Below are 21,974 nucleotides of genomic sequence, written 5' to 3' on the forward strand. Positions count from 1 at the left end.
AGAGCAGCCTCTGGAGTAGGGATCTCCTCTCTGTTGGATGGTATCTGGTTGCACTCGACCAAAGTGGGTAGGTGTATCTACACATTGTTCTCAAGAGAAGATACTATGAGTCCATTGGCTCTTCTCCCAGAGACCCCTATAACACCACTACAGGTGCACAGAGTGTAGGGGTGAGCGTTTCCCTTTAAGTCAAACAGATCAAAGAATTCTGACCTTGCAAGGGATCGGTTTCTCTGATCGTCTAGAACGGCGTACATCTTTACAGTTTTCTCTGGATGGCCCTTAGGATGCATGTTCACCAGACATATCTTCGCACATGACTTGTCACACAGATCTTCCGCGTAGACTTCTGTACAGGAGGAAAATATTGTGGTAGGACTTGCTGGTTGCTCTGCATTCTTTCCGCAATGCCTTGTAGTAGGGGAAGGTGCAAGCGGTGCAGAGTCAGGTTGGGATGGACTGAGTGCTTGTACGTGTTCCTCACTGTCGCACTCAAAACACTTAGAGATTTTACAGTCTTTAGCAAGGTGTTCAGTGGACACACAACACCTGTAACATATCCCAAACTTCTTTAGAAGCTCCTTGCGTTGCTGGAGGGGTTTCTTTCTGAAGCCTATGAAATTCTTTAGGGGATGTGGCATCTTATGAACAGGACACGTACGATTAGGATTTTCGATCTTTTTACTTGCCTCTCTCTTGTCTGGAGCTGGTGAAGGTGTGGGAAGAACATCAGTCTTCCTTGCTGATACTGGACTGCTGTGGTTTCTGTTGCTTGAACGTGGACTTCCATACTTGGGAGGGAAAGAACCAGGGCCGCTGGGTCCTTCATGGAAGAAGCTTGGGTCAGTCTTACACTCTGCAATGTTTTCGATTAAACTGACAGAAGTAGGAAAGTGGAGGAAAGGAGACTTGGTTTTCCTTTTTGTATTTTGATCTAAGCATGGCCCACCTATCTTGGATATAGGATGGTAGCTTAGAAGCTATTGGGATTACCCCACGAGCAGTGTCCAGGTAGCTGAGCCCAGGCAGGTGTGGGTCTGCTTTGGCCAGCTGAAGCTCTAACAGGAGGACACTGACACTTTGTTTTTTTTAAGAACTCTTGTTAAATGCATGTAGAAGCAGCAGGTTAAAAATAACTTTTCACAGAACAGGCTGCAGAAGGTGCCAGGATAGTGACTGAAAGCAAGGCAGGGGAAAGAAGGGAGAGGTTTAGCTAAACAAGTCACATGAGAGGAAGACGGGGAGGGAGAAGGGACAGACTTCAAGGAAAGTGAACATTACAATATAGCAACAACCGGGAATACATGGAAACTGAAAGACATGCAATACAGTATGTAAAATGTTCAGTATAGTCTGTAAATGTCCCGATCATGGGACAGAACAATGAGTCAGACTTGTGCAAGTCTACAATTCTCTTCCTGATATCTTGGCTGATTTCTTTAGATTTTCCCATAATGCTACAAAAAGAGGCAGTGTGTTTCAGGTGTGCATTAAAATACATCCACAGATGTGTCTCTAATTAACTCAGATGTTGCCAAAAAAAACTATCAGAAGCTTCCGAACACATGACATCATATGGGCAGTCCAGAATTGTTTAAAGGTATAGTAATCTTAGTGTATGTAAACTTTTGACTTTGCAGTAAGTAATTAAAAAATTCCTTAAAACATTTTCGCTCTCATTATTCTGGCATTTGTCAAATATTAAAAATTATGGTAATCCTAATTGACCTAAAACGGGAAAGGTTTATTCTGATTTAATGTCAGATATTGAGAAAAACGTGCATATGTGTCTTTTTATATAGTGTATGTAAACTTCTGGTTTCAACTGTGTGTGTATGTATAGATTACTATGCCTTTAAACATTTCTGGACTGCCCATATGATGATGTCATGTGTTTGGAAGCTTTTTTTTTGACAATTAGAGTTAGAGATACACCTGTGGATGTATTTTAATGCACCCCTGAAACTGCTTCTTTTTGTAGCATCATGGGAAAGTCCAAAGAAATCAGCCAAGATATCAAGAAGAGAATTGTGGACTTGCACAAGTCTGGCTCATCCTTGGGTACAATTTCAAGATCCCTGAAGGTGCCTCGTTCATCTGTACAAACAATTATACGCAAGTACAAACAAGATGGGAATGTCCAGCCATCATACCGCTCAGGAAGGAGACGGGTTTTGTGTCCCAAAGATGAACGTGCTTTGGTCCGACATGTGTATATCAACCCAAAAACAAAAGCAAAAGATCTTGTGAAGATGATGGCGGAAGCTGGTAAGATTGTGTCAATATCCACAGTGAAACGAGTACTAGATCAACATGGACTGAAAGACCCCTCTGCCAGGGAGAAGCTATTACTCCAAAAGAAACATAAAAAAGGTAAACCTTTCTTAAAAAATAAAAATAAAAATTTTGCCATAAACTTTAAGGTTTTGAGTAGGGGATTGTCATTTAGTCCCAACAGTCACATTAATTGGTTTAAACTTGAAACAGAATTGTTCCGATTTTATAGATCTATTAAGTTAAAATATTGGTTTGTAACAAATACAACTACAGATAGTCATTGATTCTGAAATTTACATTACAGAAATTGAACCTACAGAAATGTAATTTTGTCCCTGAGAGTAATGTTCCTGCTATAGATGCCTTCATCAAAGCCGTTAATGATGATGTTTTGAAATTGAAAGAGGTTTCTAAAAAACTATTTTACATCCAAATTTAAAAGAAGTGAGGAGCATTTAGCTCTTGAGGCGCTTATCCATGATGACAATATTACCATCAAGCCAGCTGATAAGGATGGGGTGGTTGTCTTCTTGGATACTAGTGCCTATTTATTTGAAATCAAATGACAGCTTTCGGATACTAATGTATATGGTAAATTGAATTGGGATCCCAAACTTACTATATATAATAAAATTAAAGAACTGTCGTGTAAGGCCAATAATGATAAAATCATTGATAAAGATCTGCTTGATTATCTTCTGGTTAAAAATAATATTACTCCAGTAATATGTGTTACCTAAAATTTGCCATGCGCGGCTCACACAGTGAGATCCCTGTTGGCAGCAGAGCAGGACGCAGCGCTGGAGAATAGAGGAAGTGAGTATAATTGTTTGGGTTTTTTTTTTTTTGTCTGCAGCGTGATGGGGATCAGAGGGTGCCAAGCATATTAAGAAGAGGGATGAGGGGGGCCATATACATACCAGAATGAAGAGTGCAATACATACCAAGAAGAGGGATGATGGGGGCCATGCATACCAGGATGGGGGATAGTAACAGAATTGGGGGACTTTACCCCTATGACAGTGTCAGCAGAAGACCCCCTCCCCCTTAACAGTGCATCATGACCACATTTTTTTGCTAAAAAAAAAAAATCTATTTTCCGCCTCTAAAATCTAGGTGCGTCTTATGGTCCGGTGTGTCTTACAGTCTGAAAAATACAGTATATACAGGCTTACTGCAGACTGATTACTATATAATCAGTCTGTGTGTGTGTGTAGATAGATAGATAGATAGATAGATAGATATGTATAATATATTACACACACAGTACAGACCAAAAGTTTGGACACACCTCATTTAAAGATTTTTCTGTATTTTCCTGACTATGAAATTTGTACATTCACACTGAAGGCATCAAAACTATGAATTAACACATGTGGAATTATATACTTAACAAAAAAGTGTGAAACAACTGAAAATATGTCTTATATTCTAGGTTCTTCAGAGTAGCCACCTTTTGCTTTGATGACTGCTTTGCACACTCTTGGCATTCTCTTGATGAGCTTCAAGAGGTAGTCACCGGAAATGGTCTTCCAACAATCTTGAAGAGTTCCCAGAGATGCTTAGCACTTGTTGGCCCTTTTGCTTTCACTCTGCGGTCCAGCTCACCCCAAACCATCTCGATTGGGTTCAGGTCTGGTGACTGTGGAGACCAGGTCATCTGGGGTAGCACCCCATCACTCACCTTCTTGGTCAAATAGCCCTTACACAGCCTGGAGGTGTGTTTGGGGTCATTGTCCTGTTAAAAAATAAATGATGGTCCAACTAAACGCAAACCGGATGGAATAGTATGCCGCTGCAAGATGCTGTGGTAGCCATGCTGGTTCAGTATGCCTTCAATTTTGAATAAACAGTGTCACCAGCAAAGCACCCCCACACCATCACACCTCCTCCTCCATGCTTCACGGTGGGAACCAGGCAAGTCGAGTCCATCCGTTCACTTTTTCTGCGTCGCACAAAGACACGGTGGTTGGAACCAAAGATCTCAAATTTGGACTCATCAGACCAAAACATAGATTTCCACTGGTCTAATGTCCATTCCTTGTGTTCTTTAGCCCAAACAAGTCTCGTCTGCTTGTTGCCTGTCCTTAGCAGTGGTTTCCTAGCCGCTATTTTACCATGAAGGCCTGCTGTGCAAAGTCTCCTCTTAACAGTTGTTGTAGAGATGTGTCTGCTGCTAGAACTCTGTGTGGCATTGACCTGGTCTCTAATCTGAGCTGCTGTTAACCTGCGATTTCTGAGGCTGGTGACTCGGATAAACTTATCCTCAGAAGCAGAGGTGACTCTTGGTCTTCCTTTCCTGGGGCGGTCCTCATGTGAGCCAGTTTCTTTGTAGCGCTTGATGGTTTTTGCAACTGCACTTGGGTACAATTTCAAAGTTTTCCCAATTTTTCGCACTGACTGACCTTCATTTTTTAAAGTAATGATGGCCACTCATTTTTCTTTACTTAGCTTTTTTATTGCCATAATACAAATTCTAACAGTCTATTCAGTAGGACTATCAGCTGTGTATCCACCAGACTTCTGCACAACACAACTGATGGTCCCAACCCCATTTATTAGGCAAGAAATCCCAATTATTAAACCTGACAGGGCACACCTGTGAGATGAAAACCATTTCGGGTGACTACCTCTTGAAGCTCATCAAGAGAATGCCAAGCGTGTGCAAAGCAGTCATCAAAGCAAAAAGTGGCTACTTTGAAGAACCTAGAATATAAGACATATTTTCAGTTGTTTCACACTTTTTTGTAAAGTATATAATTCCACATGTGTTAATTCATAGTTTTGATGCCTTCAGTGTGAATGTACAATTTTCATAGTCATGAAAATACAGAAAAATCTTTAAATGAGGTGTGTCCAAACTTTTGGTCTGTACACACACACACACACACACACACACACACACACACACACACACACACACACACACACTCACACTATTTAGTCTGCCACCAATTGTTCAAGTTGTCCCACTTAAAATGATGAGAGAGGCCTGTAATTGACATCATAGGTAGACCTCAACTATGAGGGACAAAATGAGAAAACAAATCCTGAAAATCACTGTCTGATTTGGAAAGAATTTTTTTTTTAACATTTTGATGGAAAATAAATATTTGGACAATTACAAAAGTTCATCTCAATACTTTGTTATATATCCTTTTTTGGCAATGACAGAGGTCAAAGTTTTGACCTCTTTTTAAGTGGGAGAACTTGCTTAATTGGTGGCTGACTAAATACTTTTTTCCCCTCTAAATATATATAATTATACAAATACAGGCTCATGTACAGTGTGTCGTTCACGGCATCCACCAGGGATTTCAGGGACCCATACGGGCAAATTCGGCCCCCTTGAGACTCTGCCCAGGCTCCCCCCAGCACTGCCTCCATCCCTCAAACCTTCCACAGTCCCACCGCCCACTCTTGGAAAAACTCCACTTCTGCACCACTTCCTCATTAATCACACATTAACAGTTCCCATTGAACATCAAATCACACACATAGCTATCAGCTTTTGTTTTGGCCAAAAGATTTTTTAAGCCGCCACCACGACAAGGTAGATACTTTTGCCCGGGTGCTACTCTAACCTATTAGGAATACACTAGTATATTCCGTGATCTTCTGCACAGGCGCCGGTGAGTCACGGAGACTTGTGGGATGGAGGACGGTGGAGGGATTTCAACATGCCGGCGCGATATTATAGTGCCGCAACATGACACTGTGGCGGGGGAGGGAAGTACTATGATGATAAAGGGAGGAGGTGGGGATTTCTTTACGGGCCTGGAGCACTCAAGGGATCATTACCATAAAGTGTAATGCGGCGGTGTTCACACTGTGCGGTAAAGAGGCAGTGACCCAGTCAAGTTCAACTCAAATGTCTTTATTTTCCAAAAACTCACAAAGATGAGGCAAACGGTATCCTCTGGATCGTAGCCGGGGCGTCAAAACAGTCCGTCTCCAAAACCCGTTGTTGTGGGCGACTGCACCGCCGTGTCACACTGAGGTGCCCCAGGAGTTTTGCTTTCCTTCGCTCTGTGTTAGCTGCACACAGGCCTGTATTGTAGAGCCACCTCCTATGCCGCTTGCAAACAAAACACTGACACACTTAAATCTTTGCTGCAGGTTTTTAAATGGAATCTGTGGCTATGAGCCACTTTTAAGACCCGGCTGGAGGGAGTGAGCCACCCCACTGCCACCTGTAGTTCACTCCCAAAATAAAAGCCCATGCTGGGTTTTCGTAAATGCAACTTAGCCAAATAGTTTGACCAAGTCCAAATTGTACTTTTATTTTGCCCTGCAACCACAGCTATTTATCTGATTGCAATGTACTCCAGCTGGTTCAATATACCCCTATGCTCATTCTGGGGAATACATACCATCCCTTACATATGATCCCTCTCACTGCCTCACAAAAGTTATAATCGAAGATTTCAAAACTATTAATTTGAGGCATACAGGTATGAATAGCTTTACATTTCTATCACTTGTATGCCCTTATTAATAGGTTAGTTATGTCCCTTTAACGTTCCTATGGCCGGGGCCTTAACGATCAGGTACGTATAGATACGTCTCAGCGATCGCGCCCGCACATAGGCTTTTTTATTTATTTTTATAGCGCCATTAATTCCATGGTGCTGTACATGAGGAGGGGGTTACGTACCACATACAGATATCACTTACAGTAAACAAGCTAACAATGATAGCCTAGTACAGTGGGAAGAGGACCCTGCCCTTGAGGGCTTACATTCTACAGGAATGGGGAGGAGACAGTAGGTTGGGTGGTTGCAGTAGCTCTGGTATTGTTGAGGTGGCAGCAAGCTAAGTCATGGCAGGTTGTAAGCTTGTTTGAAGAGATGGGTTTTCAAGTTCCGTCTGAAGGATTCAAATGTGGCGGATAATCGGCCGTGTTGAGGCACAGAATTCCAGAGGATGGGGGATATTCGGGAGAAATCTTGGAGGCGATTGGGTGAGGAACGAATAAGTGTGGAGGAGAGAAGGAGGCCGTGGGAGGACCGGAGGTTACGTAAGAGAATATATTGTTAGATTAGTTTAGAAATGTACGGAGGAGAAAGGTTATGGATGGCTTTGTAGGTCAGTGTTAGTAGTTTGAACTGGATATGCTGGGCAATTGGGAGCCGGTGAAGGGATTTGCAAAGGAGGGTAGCAGAGGAATAGCGAGGTGAGAGATGAACTAGCTGCGCAGCAGAGTTGAGGATGGTCTGGAGGTGTGCGAGAGTGTTAGCAGGTAGGCCACAGAGGAGAATGTTGCAATAGTCAAGGCGGGAGATGATGAGGGCATACGCAAGAAGTTTAGTAGATTGAGGGTTGAGGAAAGGACGGATTCTGGAAATATTTTTGAGCTGGAGGCAACAGGAGGTGGCGAGAGCTTGGATGTGTGGTTTGAAGGACAGGGCAGAGTCAAGGGTTACTGTGAGGCAGTGGATTGCCGGTACAGGGGAAAGTGTGATTTAATTTATTGCGATAGAAAGATGAGTTGTGTAAGATATGTGACATGGAGGAAAGATGAGGAGTTCAGTTTTGTCCACATTGAGCTTGAGGAAGTGAGAGGAGAAGGAGGATATGGCTGATAGACTTGCTAGGATTCTGGACAGCAGAGATGTGACATCAGAGCCAGATAGGTAGATCTGGGTCTCATCAGCTTACAGATGGTACTGGAAGCCATGGGATTTTATGAGCTGTGTGAGGTGTGATTTGGAAAGGAGACTAGTAAGGCCTCCTTCAGTGATGTTGGAAAGGGAGGTTATGGGGGAAGGGAAATGGTCTGGAAGACAAAGGGGTTGTGGTGCTTGGACAGTAAAGACTTGCTGTGTTTGGTCAGTCTTGTTTTTGAAGTGTGTGGCAAACTCCTCAGCAGAGATGACTGAGGTTGGAGGGGGCAGTGGAGGGCGGAGGAGAGAGTTAAAAGTGTTGAATAATTGGTTGGGGTTGCGGGATAAAGAAGATATGAGGGATGTGACGTAGGCCTGTTTAACAGAGGTGAAGGCTGATTTGAATGCGAGTGTTGCTTGTTTGAATGCAGTGAAGTAATCTTGCGAACGGGTTTTCTTCCAACGCCGCTCCACAACCCTGGACGCTTGCTGAAGCTGTTTAGTGAGGTTGTTGTGCCAGGGTTGCCTATTGACTCGTCGCGCTCTGCCATGCACAAGAGGGGCGACCAAGTCAATAGCTGATGCGAGAGTGGCATTGTAGAAAGCGGTGGCACTGTTTGTGTCGGAGAGTGAAGATATGGATGTCCGTGGTAGAATAGAGTCAGTCTGTGAGTGTCTAGATGTACGAGGTTTCTGCAGGGGTGTGCTAGTTGCTGGACATGGGTGACGGGTGAGAAGGACAGGGATGAGAATGTGAGTAGATGGTGGTCAGATAGGGGTAGGGGGGGGGTTGTGAGGTTAGATAGGTAGCAGAGTCTGGTGAAGATGAGGTTTAGTGTGTGTCCGTCTGTGTGGTTGGCTGAGGAGGACCACTGAGTAAGTCCAAAGGATGAAGTAAGCGATAGGAGTTTGGATGCTGCTAACTGGCGAGTGTCAGTGGGGATGTTGAAATCGCCCATGATGATTGTGGGAATGTCAGCAGAGAGAAAGTGGAGAAGCCAGGTGGAGAATTGGTCAATAAAGTCAGTGACTGGGCCTGGAGGTCGGTATATGACAGCTACTTGGAGGTTGGAAAGAGAGTAGATGCAGACAGAGTGGACTTCAGAATATGGGAGGGTAGAGGTGGAATTGGGCTAAAGGTGCAGTTGGTGGAAAGGAGAAGACCCACTCCTCCACCATGTCTGTTTCCAGGGTGGCAGTGGAAGGCAGTCAGATATGCAGGGTGGGTTTTCAGATGGGTTTAGACAACATACCAGGAGAGACAGAAAGATACAATATGGAAGGCCGTCAGATATGCAAGGCGAGTTTTCAGATGGGTTCAGACAACATACAGGTGCATCTCACTAAATTTGAATATCATCAAAAAGTTAATTTATTTCAGTTCTTAAATTCAAAAAGTGAAACTCATTATATAGGAGTCATTTCAAACCGAGTGATCTATTTCAAGTGTTTATTTCTGTTAATGTTGAGGATTATGGCTTACAGCCAACAAAAACACAAAAGTCATTATCTCAGTAAATTAAAATAATTAACAAAAAACACCTGTAAAGGCTTCCTAATAGTGTTGAGCCACCCCCGTAGTGTTCGAGTTCGGTTCGGTTCGTCGAACACCCGTGTGTTCGCCGAACTGTTCGTCGAACTGTTCGTCGAACACCTTCGAACACCGTTAAAACCAATGGCAGGCAAACAAAAACACATAGAAACACACAGAAAACACCTTCAAAGGTGTCCAAAAGCTGACAAACTGCTCAGAAGACACAACTAACACATGGAAAAGTGACAAGTACATATAGTCATGCGAAAAGAAAAGAGGTGGAGGAGTAAAAGGAGGGGGAGACACAGATATAGGCATGTCATGCCCTTCTAAAATCCAAAAAGTGAGAAGCCGAGACGGCCAGTCCGCTCCTGCCCGTGCCACCTCCGTGTCGCCGGGTTTGTGCCAGAGCCGCGGTGAACCCTGACGGCCAGCCCCCCTCTCCCAATACTGGTGCCTGTCCGCTGGTGGGTCGAGAGAGCCCCCCTGTGGTGGAGGCAGCTCTAAGCTTTTTAATTTAAATTGTCCCTCTAATTTGAATGAATACACTTTAAATCCATTTACAAGGATCTATTGGAGGGCAAGTCTCATGCCAGCAGCCGCGTAATTCCAGCTCCAGTAGCGTCCACTAAAGCTGCTGCAGTTAAAAAGCTTTTATAAGGATCGAGCTCGGCTGTCCACCGCAAGGCATCCTAGTGCCAGTCCCAGCCCCTATGCCTTGGGGTGCCTCCTGATGCTCTTCACTAAGTATCCCGTGGTCCCGAAGCATTTCCTTTGAAAAAATTAAGTGTCCAAACTACAGGTGGTGTAGCTTGCTTAACAGCCGGGATAATCCGCTGACTAGCAGACACTGCTACTAGGCACAAAGTATTTCCTGGGCTAGATGCAGTTAAAAATTTGTAAGTAGATACTCTCGTTGGATGCTGAGAAAGCATTCCATAGAGTCTCCTGGCACGCCATATATGATTCTCTTAAAAAGCTTGGGGTAGGGGTCTAGGGGACCCTTTTATAGCCAAAATCACGGCCCTGTATCACAATACGTCACCTAGGCTGAAGATAAATGGAACTGTAGCACCGAGGGCTCGGTTGCTACAGACGTATTGCACCTCACCCAGAGGTGTGATATCTCACTCTCAGATAAGGATGGAGTGTGGATCAGGACCCGACACCTGCATGCATTACACCACATTGCCGTGGGGCAGGGCGACCAATATGCCCCTGAGATGGGCACGACAGTCCCTGTCCCTGGCTGGAGTGGGGGGAGGGAACACTGAGGAAGGGGAACCCTGCAGTGCAGGAGCAGGGAGGAAGCAGTTCCTGGGTGCATTGAGAAGGGAGTATAAAAGGTGGGCACCATCTTAGTTCAGTGCAGAGAAGTCTGAGCAGAAGTGGCAGGGAGCAGGGGCTCTGCATGAGCTCTGCTCCGGAGGCGGGCCTAGTAACAGAGGCCCAGGCCTGCAAGAGGGAGAAGGAAGGAAGAGGAGCGGAGAAGGCTCCAGGAACGAGGAATGAAGGGATCCCAGGGGTGCGGACGGGCGAGTCGCCACCGCACGCCCGAATCCACCTGCTTGGAGGGGTCAGGCCAAAGGGGGAGACCGGTCCCCGAACTAGTGGAGGCAGGAAACGACCCTCAGCTAGAAACCGGAGGCTCTGACATTTTATGTGGCGCAGCCCCTTGCTCCACCCGCTAGGAAGGCACCACATAGGGTCAGGGAAACTGGCGCCAAGTTTACCAAGAGGAGGCCCGAGGCAGCCGGACAGAAGTGTTGGTAAGAAAGGCCAGACAAAGGACACACAAAGGGGGTCCTGTGAAGCGCTCCAAAGTTATCTGGGAGTTGTCTGAGCCCCTCACCTGGTGAGCACAGTACGACGTGGGCAGCCGTTACCTGCAGACGTGGTCTGGATAATAAGAACTGTGAGTAAAGGCCCTGAACTGCATCACTGACTCTGCATACACTGTCCTGAGGCTATACTCCTCCCGTGGGGAGTTATGCTACGCTCTGCTGCACCCACAACACCAGCCTTAGCGGTCTGCCCTGTAGCGGCGGTTCACTCTGACCGCAATCCACGGGTGGCGTAGTCGGACATTTAAACATCAAAACCACATAAATAGTTCCGCCACTGGTTTGACCGCCCTGAGCCACGGAACCGGATCGCCGCCACGAAGACTACAACCACCAGCATCCACCAAAAAGGGTCCGGCTCCGGGTGTCCCAAGGCCCAGGGGGTGCGTCAGAACATTTTCATCACCTTTCACAATCACCAATGGGACAAGGCAGGGATGTCCTCTGTCCCCTCTCTTATACATCCTAGTGACGGAGCACCTGCTCTCATCAATTCGCCATAACCCCAATATTAGGTGGATTGAGGTGGGAGGCACCGAGTACAAGTGCTCTCTATTTGCTGATGATGTCCTAGTATATATCACTCAATCACATATATCCATCCCTGCTGTTATGGCTGAAATAGATCACTTTGTTACATGGTAAAATTTTAAAATCAATGCAGCGAAGTCTGAGGCCCTCGATGTCTCCCTCCCTAAATCCATATAGGATTCCATCCAGTCCAACTTTCCCTTTGCCTGGCCCTCACAGGGTATCAAATACTTAGGAATTCCTATTCATAGAGACCTCTCCCATCTATGTTATCTTAATTTTGGGCCCTTTATTGAACAATTCCATACAGACCACGGTTGGCAAGTTAGAACTGTAAGATTCACTACGTGAACCACTGGTGTTTTGTGGAAAAGCACATGTACACCGCGTTCCAAATTATTATGCAAAAAGTGTTTAGGAGTGATAAGGGAAGAATTTGTTTGTTTGTCAGTTAAACTCATTGATGGTGATGTGTGTCAGGGCTCTTTATATCACTGTAAGCAATTGCAGACACCTGTGCTAATTAGTTTGGCAGGTGTGTCCAATGAAAGGCAAGACTACTTAAGAAGGCTCTCTCACATTATTAAGCAGCCTACATTTTCTGCCAAAATGGGAAAGAAAAAGGATGTGTCGGCTGCTGAGAAGCAACAAATTGTGGAGTGTTTAGGTCAAGGCATGACTACAATCAACATTGTGCGATGATCAGGATGAAGTGTCTTGGCAATCAAGAAGTATGTAGCTGATTCACAGTACACACGTGTGCGTGCTGATAAGGGCAAATTGAGGACTCTTTCCTACAGGCAATTACGTCAGGTTGAAAGAGCAGCGGCAAAAAAGCCTTGTCATAGCAGCAGACAAGTTTTTGAAGCTGCTTGTGCCTCCAACGTCCCCCGAACAACAAGATGCAGGGTCCTTCAGAGGTTTGCAGCTGTGCATACGCCATCCTGTCGACCTCCTCTATCCACTTCACACAAGCAGAAACGGCTCCAGTGGGCCAAACATTACATGAAGACTGATTTCAAAACTGTTTTGTTCACGGATGAGTGCCGTGCAGCGCTCGATGGTCCAGATGAATGGAGTGGAGGATGGCTGGTTGATGGACACCCCACGCAAACACGGCTACAGCGCCAACAAGGAGGAGGTGGAGTAATGTTTTGGGCTGGAATCATGGGGAGAGAGATTGTCGGCCCCTTTAGGATCCCTGAAGGCGCTAAAGATGAACTCCATAATGTATGTGGATTTTCTCAAACAGCACTTCCTGCCGTGGTTCAAGAAGAAGAACCGTGTATTTCACAGCAAGATCATTTTTCTGCATGATAATGCACCATCTCATGCTGCACATAAAACATCTCCATCTCTGGCTGATATGGGCATAAAAGGGGACAAACTTATGGTGTGACCCCCATGCTCCCCTGACCTCTACCCCATTCAGAACCTTTGGAGCATCATTAAAAGGAGTGTCTATGATGGCGGGAGGCAGTTCACATCTAAGCAACAGCTCTGGGAGGGTATTCTGTCCTCATGCAAAACAATTGAAGCAGAAACCATCCAAAACCTGACAAATTCAATGGACGAGAGAGTTCAGAAGCTCCTTTCGAACAAGGGGTCCTATGTGAAAATGTAACATCACCTAGAATAAAGTTTTGAGTTGAAAACTGTTTGATTTCAGTTTCTAACAACCTGCTAATGCTTATAATTTCAAAAATGACCATTTTTTTGGTCTTTATTAAAATGAAAAGGTTGATCGAAAAGTTTGGGGGATCTAAGAGTGTGGCAACCCAGTAGTCATGATTACTTCGAATTCTGACAATATGAGGGTCATGCTGCAGGTAGTGCAGCAAGAAGGCACTTATGTGTCTTGCGCATCTCGGAGCCCCAAAATTATTTTCCGGGCTAGATGCAGCTAAAAATTATTTTTAATTTTAAATCTGGTGAAGCTTATTATAGATGGCCTAATAGGATCAGTGCTGCACACTGCTACAAAGCCCAAATTATTTTCCAGTCAAGATACAGATGAACATGATTAGTAATTTGAAAGCTTAAAACGGTTGGTAGGGTGATTTTAACCAATCATCAAGCTTTTACTCTCCCCAGGATGACACAGGGGTAGAAAAGTCGTTTCGGATCCATGATTTGTTCATCTTTATGAACGTGAGTCTGTCTACATTATCAGTGGAGAGCCGCGTGCGCTTATCTGTCAGCACACCACCAGCAGCGCTGAACACACGTTCAGACAGAACGCTGGCTGCGGGGCATGACAAGATCTCCAAGGCGTAAGTGGCTAGCTCCGGCCATTTATCCAGATTGGAAGCCCAAAAAGAGCAAGGGTCCAGTGACACAGTCGTGGCTTCAATGTTTACTTGGAGATACTCCTGTACCATCGTCTCTAGGCGTTGACTATGTGTCAGACTTCTTGTCTCCTGTGGCCTTGCAAAGGATGGGCTAAAAAAGTGGTGAAATGATTCCGCAAAATTGATGTTACCAGCAGATACTGTGGTTCTGTTACGGTTTGAGTGCTGAACACTTGACGGTCCCACGGTTGGCAAGTTGGAACTGTGAGATTCACTACGTGCACCACTGGTATTTTGTGGAAAAGCACATGTAAGATTCTGCAACAGTCTCTGCTGATACTCCTGCATGCGTGCATCCCTTTCTATGGCAGGAATAATTTCTGCAAATTTACTTTTGTACCGGGGATCTAACAGTGTGGCAACCCAGTAGTCAGGATTATTTCTAATTCTCACAATTCGAGGGTCATGTTGCAGGTAGTGCAGCAAGAAGGCACTCATGTGTGTTGCGCATCCAGGAGCACCAAGTCCCTGTTGTGTTGGTGGCGAGGTAACAATCATGCTTCCTTCCTCTGTCCTCTCCCCCCAACCTCGCACAACAGAAATGTGATCAAGGTCTCCCTCATCTGATGAGTCTTCCATCAGTTCGTCCTCCACTTCTTCCTGGGCTCCTGCACCTTCCTCACTAGTTTGGCTGCTACCATGCGCCCTGGTTAAACCATCTCCCCCACCCTCACATGCCTGCCGCCTTGGTGCTGCCGACCGTCTGGACCTTGCAGATGTTAGCCCTTCCGCATACAACTCCTCCTCCTCTACTTCCTCCACCTCCTCTTGTGCCACCACCTGACTCCGAATTCTGTTTAACATGTGCTCCAGCATGTAAATCACCGGAATAGTCATGCTGATAATGGCATCGTCAGCACTAAACATCTTCGTCGCCATTTCAAAACTGTGCAGAAGGGTGCATAGGTCCCTGATCTGAGACCACTCCTCCAGCGTGATTTGCCCCACCTCTGAATCTCGTTGGCCCAGGCTATACGTCAGAACGTATTGCACCAGGGCTTGTCGGTGCTGCCACAGTCGCTGCAACATGTGCAGAGTTGAATTCCACCGGGTAGGCACATCGCATTTTAGCCGGTGAAGTGGCAGGCCCAACGACTTCTGTAGAGATGTAAGTCGCTGAGCTGCGGGATGCGAACGGCGGAAGTGAGCACACAGCGACCGTGCCCTCTGCAGAAGGCCATCTAGTCTGGGATAGTGGGCTAAAAATTGCTGGACAACCAGGTTCAACACGTGAGCCATACAAGGCACGTGTGTGACATTGCCCCGGCGAAGGGCCGCACCCAGGTTTGCAGCATTGTCGCACACGGCCTTCCCTGGTTTCAGGTCCAGTGGAGACAACCATTCATGAAATTGGTTCTCCAGAGCTGACCACAACTCCTCAGCTGTGTGACTCACATTTCCCAGACATTTCAATGTAAAAACCGCCTGATGACGTTGAGCCCTACTGCCAGCATAGTAAGGAGGTGTGCAGGATCCCTTCTGCGCAGTTAGAAAGCTTGTGGCATGACCAGACAGGCTTTGGGTGCAGGTGGAAGACCGAGAGGAGGTTGAGGAGGCAGAAGCAGTGGAGGAAAAATGACATAAAGAGGATTGACGCACAACTCGTGGGGACGGCAAGACTTGGACAGCAGCCCCTTGTCCTGCTGTCACCATAGTTACCCAGTGCCCAGTCAGCGACATGTAACGCCCCTGTCCATGCCTACTCGTCCAAGTGTCTGTGGTGAAATGCACCCTGTCACACACAGAGTTTCTCAAAGAAGCGGTGATGTTGTGTGCGACATGCTGGTGGAGCGCAGGCACACCTTTCTTTGAGAAGTAGTGCCGACTGGGCATCTGGTACTGGGGCACTGCGACGGACATAAGGTCTCGAAAATCCTCTGTGTCCACCAGGCGGAAAGGCAGCATTTCTGTAGCCAAGAGCTTGCAGATGGTGAAATTCAACCTCTTAGCTTTCTCATGGCTAGGAGGAAATGGTCTTTTACTTGTCCACATCTGAGGGACCGAGGGCTGGCTATTGTGCTTAGACGGGGTTGATAAGGGTGTCCCCGGCAAACTGCCGGTCTGTGAGGAAGATGCAGGCGGACATGTTAGGTTGCCTTGATCCAAAGGTGGTGCTATCGATGTCTGACAGCGCTCAAGACCAGCTGGTGTTACCACCTCCAAAGAAAATGATGACCTGCCAATCACGCTGGCTGTTGCGGGTAAAGAGGTGGCAGGTCTGCGCCCCAAAACAGGTGTGACTGCTGTCCCCCCAGTCACAGAGGATGAAGAGGCCGCGGATGCACAAGATATGGCAGACGGTGGTTGGCCCGGCCGGCTAGACCGCATTGTAGCACACTGAGCTTCCCACTGCAACTTATGCTTCATGTCCATGTGCCGGTTCATGCATGAAGTACTCAAACTATGTATTTTTTGGCCTCTACTTAGCTTTTGCTGACAAATGTTACAGATAACACGAGTTGGGTCATCTTTATCGATCTGAAAAAATGCCCAGGCTATGCAAGGCTTAGCACCCATGCGACCTGAAGAGCCACCACGACTTGTGGTGAGAGGCAGAGTTGTGTTTGAGGATGCAGTTGTTGACGTGCTTCCAGTACTACGTCTCTGTCCAGGAAGGCGCAACCTGACCTCGTCGTCACTAGCATCTTCCTCCACCTCCTCTGCTGACCTCATCTCTTGGCTGACTGTGGGTTGACAGTAAGTGGGATCTCCGACCTCATCATCATCACCCTGTGCGTTATCACACCCGTCGTCCTCAGAGCCAACCTGTTCCTGCCCTGACAAAAAACTAAAGTTGTCGCTCCAATCAGGTATTTGAGTCTTATCATCGTCTTCCTCATTGTCTCCACCAACAGGAGTTACAGTTTGGGAATGAGGGTCTACATTATGGTCAGAACCTTCTGCGTCTGGTCCTGGATCCGACTCATAAAGATTCTGGGCATCAGTGCAGATCATTTCCTCGTCTGGATTTACAGAAGCACTGGAGTCGACCTCTGATTCCCAGGCTATAGTATGAGTAAACAGCTCTGCAGACTCAACCATCTGTTCTACCTCATACTCAGACGGGCAGCTGGAGATTTGGGAGCTGTGAGGAAGCAAGTGCGATTTGGGTGACACCTTTGAGGACTGGAGTATTTGTGATGTTGAAGTTGATGTGGAGGAGAGCCCACTTAAAGGAGCACTTGATATCCGTTGAAGCACCTGCTGTTTTTGTGCCTCATCTGGAATTTGTAGCGATTGGCGTGGCTGTAAGAAAGGGATCTTATCACATTGTCCGCTAAAAGAAGTAGACATTTTAGTTTGGCTGGAAGATGGTCTTTCTTCTGCACCTACCCCACGGACACAACCTTTTTTCCCCTTCCCAACACGCCTATTCCCCTTTCCACCAGCAGCAGGCCTTTTTCCACTCATTTTGGTGGTTAACTAATTCACAACTCTGGAGTTGTTTGCACAAAAAAACAATGGATGGTAACCGAGCAGAGCTGAGTGGCCAAACTGTGGTATTAGGCCAAAACTATTGGCTGGGTTAGATGCAGAAAAAAATTATATTCAATTTGCAACCTGATGGAGGTCAGTATAGATGGACTAATAGACCAAGTCCCACACACCGCTAGAAGCCCAAATATTTTTTCAGAGCTAGATGCAGAAAAAAATTATATTCAGTTTGCAACCTGATGGAGGTCAGTATAGATGGACTAATAGAATGATGCTATGCCCAAAAGATTTTACTTCACTAGGTGCAGTAAAAAAATTGGTATTCTATACACAGGTGGTATTTCTTGCAACACAGATAGGCTACTCCACTGACTAACACACTCTGCAATAGGCCAAAAAGGATTAGCTTTGCTAGATTCAGCCAAATGCTGTGAAAAAAACTTGCACAGCACTGGCACAGACCTGCCTGGCAAAAACTGATAGGAACTGATGTAACCTAGTCCTGAAAAGGACTCCAATTACAATTAGTCTTTACTCCCACAATCTATCTATTTAAGAGCACAGACCTGCCTGATAAAAGTCGTAGGAAATGCTGTAACCTAGTCCTTAAAAGGACTGCAATCACTACTATTCCCTACTCCCAAGCTATCTGTATATTTGTGCGAAAATTGGCTTGAAATTAACAAGGTATAGCGCACACAGCAACAGCGGTGCCGTCTAACACGCAGCTGCAGCAGTGAGAAAATGGTGGCGACGGGGAAAATGGCTTGGTCTTATAGGGCAAGGACATGTGACATACACTGCCAATCACACATGCCCTTGCTTGTGTGAAAAAAAGCACTTCGCTCCGTGTGTGCGCTGCTGATAGGCTGACAGATTGCACCTCCCCACTGCAAATGCGGGAAAGAGAAAAAAAAATGGAGATCTTCATTGTTCCTGCAGAGATCCATCCCCTGCCCCTCCCCCCGCCCCGCTGTACACTCAAACTGCGTATTAACATTAATTTTCATCATTACTGAGAAAAAATCCAGTTATGATTTTGGTGCACGAACAGTTATCGAACATAACCTCGAACAGCCGAATTTTTCTCAAATTGTTCGTGTTCGCCGACCGGCTCGAACACCGCCCAAAACAGCTCGAATTTGAGATTGGCGAACAGTTCGAGTAGAACAACGCTCATCTCTACTTCCTAACCATTTAAAAAGGTCCCTTAGTCTGTTTCAGCAGACTCCACAATCATGGGGAAGACTGCTGACTTGACAGATGTCCAGAAGGCAGTCATTAACACACTCCACAAGGTCCCAGAGTTCCAATGTTACAGTATCGCTGTAAACGTACTGACCCGAAGAATAAAGCTGTCTTATCAATTTTACCACACGCAGAACAGCATTAAAAAAAAAAGAAAAAAACAATTCCTGAATTGTTTGTTTTTGTTTAGTCTGCCTCCCAAAATTGGAATAGAAAGCGATAAAAAAAATGTCACGTGCCCGATAATGGTACCAATAAAAAACATCAACTTGTCCTGCAAAAAACAAGCTCTTACATGACTGTCTACCGAAATATGGAAAAATGATAGCTCCAAAAATATGGTGATGCAAAAACTAGTTTTTGCAACAACAAAAAAGTGTTTTTTAGTGTGTGACAGCAGCCAAATATAAAAACCTGATATTAATCTGGTATCACTGTAATCGCACCGACCCGAAGAAGAAAGTTGTCTAATCACTTATACCCTACAAGGAACAGCGTAAAAAATAAATAAAACCAATTTTTCACCTGCTGATTTGTTCATTCTGCCTCCCAAAGATCGGAGTAAGGCTCGACTCACACTTATCCTGCGCTGAGCGCTTACACCGGGTTTCCGTGTAAATCTCTGAAATACGTGATTCAGACGGAACCCCCGGCGGAAGATTCCCTTTAATGGGGCATATGTAGGCTCTGTGGACGCTGTCTGGCCTGTGATTCCAGGGTGTTCATCTTTTTATTAGGCGTGCATAAAAGTGCCGTCTGCAACAGTTTTGTGAACCTTTGAAAAAACAGAGGCCAGACGGACTCTGCTGCCTCATTATAGTGAATGGATCCCTCCTGGGTTTCATCTGAATTACGTCACTTGAAGATTTAAATGGAACCCCCAATATCAGTGCTCAGCATAGAGCACCCGATAAATGTGAGCAGAGCTTTACTGCGATCTTTGGGAGGCAGAATGGAAAAAAAAAAACAGCAGGTGGAAAATTAGTTTTATTTATTTTTCACGCCGTTCGTGTGGTATAAGTGATTAGACTACTATTCTTCGGGTCGGTGCGATTACAGTGATACTAGATTTACAAGTGCTTCTCATAAAATTAGAATATCATCAAAAAGTTCATTTCAGTTCTTCAATACAAAAAGTGAAACTCATATTATAGAGTCATTACAAACAGAGTGATCTATTTCAAGTGTTTCTATTAACCCCTTTACCTACGAGGGTGGTTTGCACTTTACTGACCAGGCCAATTTTTACAATTCTGACCACTGTCACTTTGAGGTAATAACTCTGGAACGCTTTAACGGATCCCACTGATTCTGAGATTGTTTTTTCATGACAAATTGTACTTCATGATAGTGGTAAAATTTCTACGATGTCACTTGCATTTATTTGTGAAAAAAAAATGGAAATTTGTCAAATTTTGCAATTTTCAAACTTTGAATTTTCATGCCCTTAAATCAGAGAGATATGTCACAAAATAATTAATACATAACATTTTCCACATGTCTACTTTACATCAGCACAATTTGTGAACCAATTTTTTGGGGGTTAGGAAGTTATAAGGGTTAAAATTTGATCAGCGATTTCTCATTTTTCCAACAAAATTTACAAAACCATTTTTTTTTTTTTTTTTTTTTTTTGGGACCACATCACATTTGAAGTGATTGACAGAAAATACCCAAAAGTGACACCATTCTAAAAACTGCGCCCCTCAAGGTGCTCAAAACCACATTCAAGAAGTGTATTAACCCTTCATGTGCTTCACAGGAATTTTTGGAATGTGGAAGAAAAAAAATGAACAGTTAACTTTTTTTCACAAAAATGTTACTTTAGACCCCAATTTTTTTAATTTCGCAAGGGTAACAGGAAAAAAAATGGACCCCAAAATTTGTTGTGCAATTTCCCCTGAGTACGCCGATACCCAATATGTGGGGGAGAACCACTGTTTGGGCGCACGGCCGGGTTCGGAAGGGAAGGAGCGCCATTTGACTTTTTGAATGTAATATTTGCTTGAATAATTAGCAGATGCCATGTTGCGTTTGGAGAGCCCCTGATGTGCCTAAACAGTGGAAACCCCCACAAGTGACATCATTCTGGAAACTAGACCCCTCAGGGAATTTATCTAGATGTGTGGTGAGCACCTTGAACCCCCAGGTACTTCACAGAAGTTTATAACATTGAGCCGTAAAAATAAAATTTTCACATTTTTCTCACAAAAATGTTTTTCATAAGGATAACAGGAGAAATTGCACCATACAATTTGTTGTGCAATTTCTCCTGAGTAAGCTGATACCCAATATGTGGGGAAAATACACTGTTTGTGAGTATGGCAGGGTTCAGAAGGGAAGGAGCATTGTGTGACTTTTTGAACGCAAAATTGTCTGCAATTTGAGAGCGGACGCCATGTCGCGTTTGGAGAGCCCCTGATGCGCCTAAATAGTGGAAAACCCCCACAAGTGACCCCATTTTGGAAACTAGACCCCTCAAGGATTTTATCAAGGGGGTATAGTGAACATTTTAAACTCAGAGGTACAACACTGAATTTGATAACATTAGGTCATCATATTGATTAAGTTGTCATTAGTCTTGAGTGCAAGTTCTCGCTATTTGAGTTTGCATCGGGTACTCTGGTAAGCACCAAGTATCGTGGGTGCTCAAGTGACATGCTCGAGGCCCCGTATGTTTCACGTTTATTAGACACCCAAAAAAAACATGCAGGGATCACTTGTGCATGGCAGGCAAACCATGCACCTTTTTTGTCCACGAAGCATATGGCGCGGAGACTTGAGCATGTCATTCGAGCACCCGCGATAGCCTGTGCATACCCGAGCCCCCGATGCAAACTCAAGTAGTGGGCAGATGCGCTTAACACTGGTCGCCATATCGTCATTTTTTTTTTCTTTTTAAAAAAAACACCGCCCTAGCGTTTATTTTTTACTCCATTCCTCGTGTGGTATAAGTGATTAGACCACTCTATTCTTCAGGTCTGTGTGATCACAGCGATACTAGATTCATATTGGATTTTTGATTGACAGCTGTCCTACACTAAAAGACGCTTTTTTTTGCAAAGACTAGTTTTTTTCATCGCCATATTTTGAGAGCTATAATTTTTCCATATTTCGTCCGACAGTCATGTGACTGCTTGTTTTTTGC

General features: G+C 45.1%; 1 protein-coding gene across 4 annotated transcripts in view; it reads left to right on the forward strand.

The window, feature by feature from the left end:
* Positions 1–21,974, forward strand: part of LOC141156694 (uncharacterized) — a 55,508-nt gene that overhangs the window by 22,974 nt on the left and 10,560 nt on the right. For 2 of the 4 annotated variants that reach the window (XM_073642962.1, XM_073642963.1), the window contains exon 2: positions 1,982–2,373. The exons of the other annotated variants lie outside the window; for them this stretch is intronic. The gene's annotated coding sequence lies outside the window, so the exon portion shown is untranslated. The remainder of the gene's footprint in view (positions 1–1,981; positions 2,374–21,974) is intronic. 4 annotated transcript variants of the gene reach the window in all.

This window comes from Phyllobates terribilis, unplaced genomic scaffold, assembly GCF_046119375.1.
Source record: "Phyllobates terribilis strain yellow unplaced genomic scaffold, ASM4611937v1 Scaffold_8__6_contigs__length_399053987, whole genome shotgun sequence".
Classification (NCBI taxonomy): domain Eukaryota; kingdom Metazoa; phylum Chordata; class Amphibia; order Anura; family Dendrobatidae; genus Phyllobates; species Phyllobates terribilis.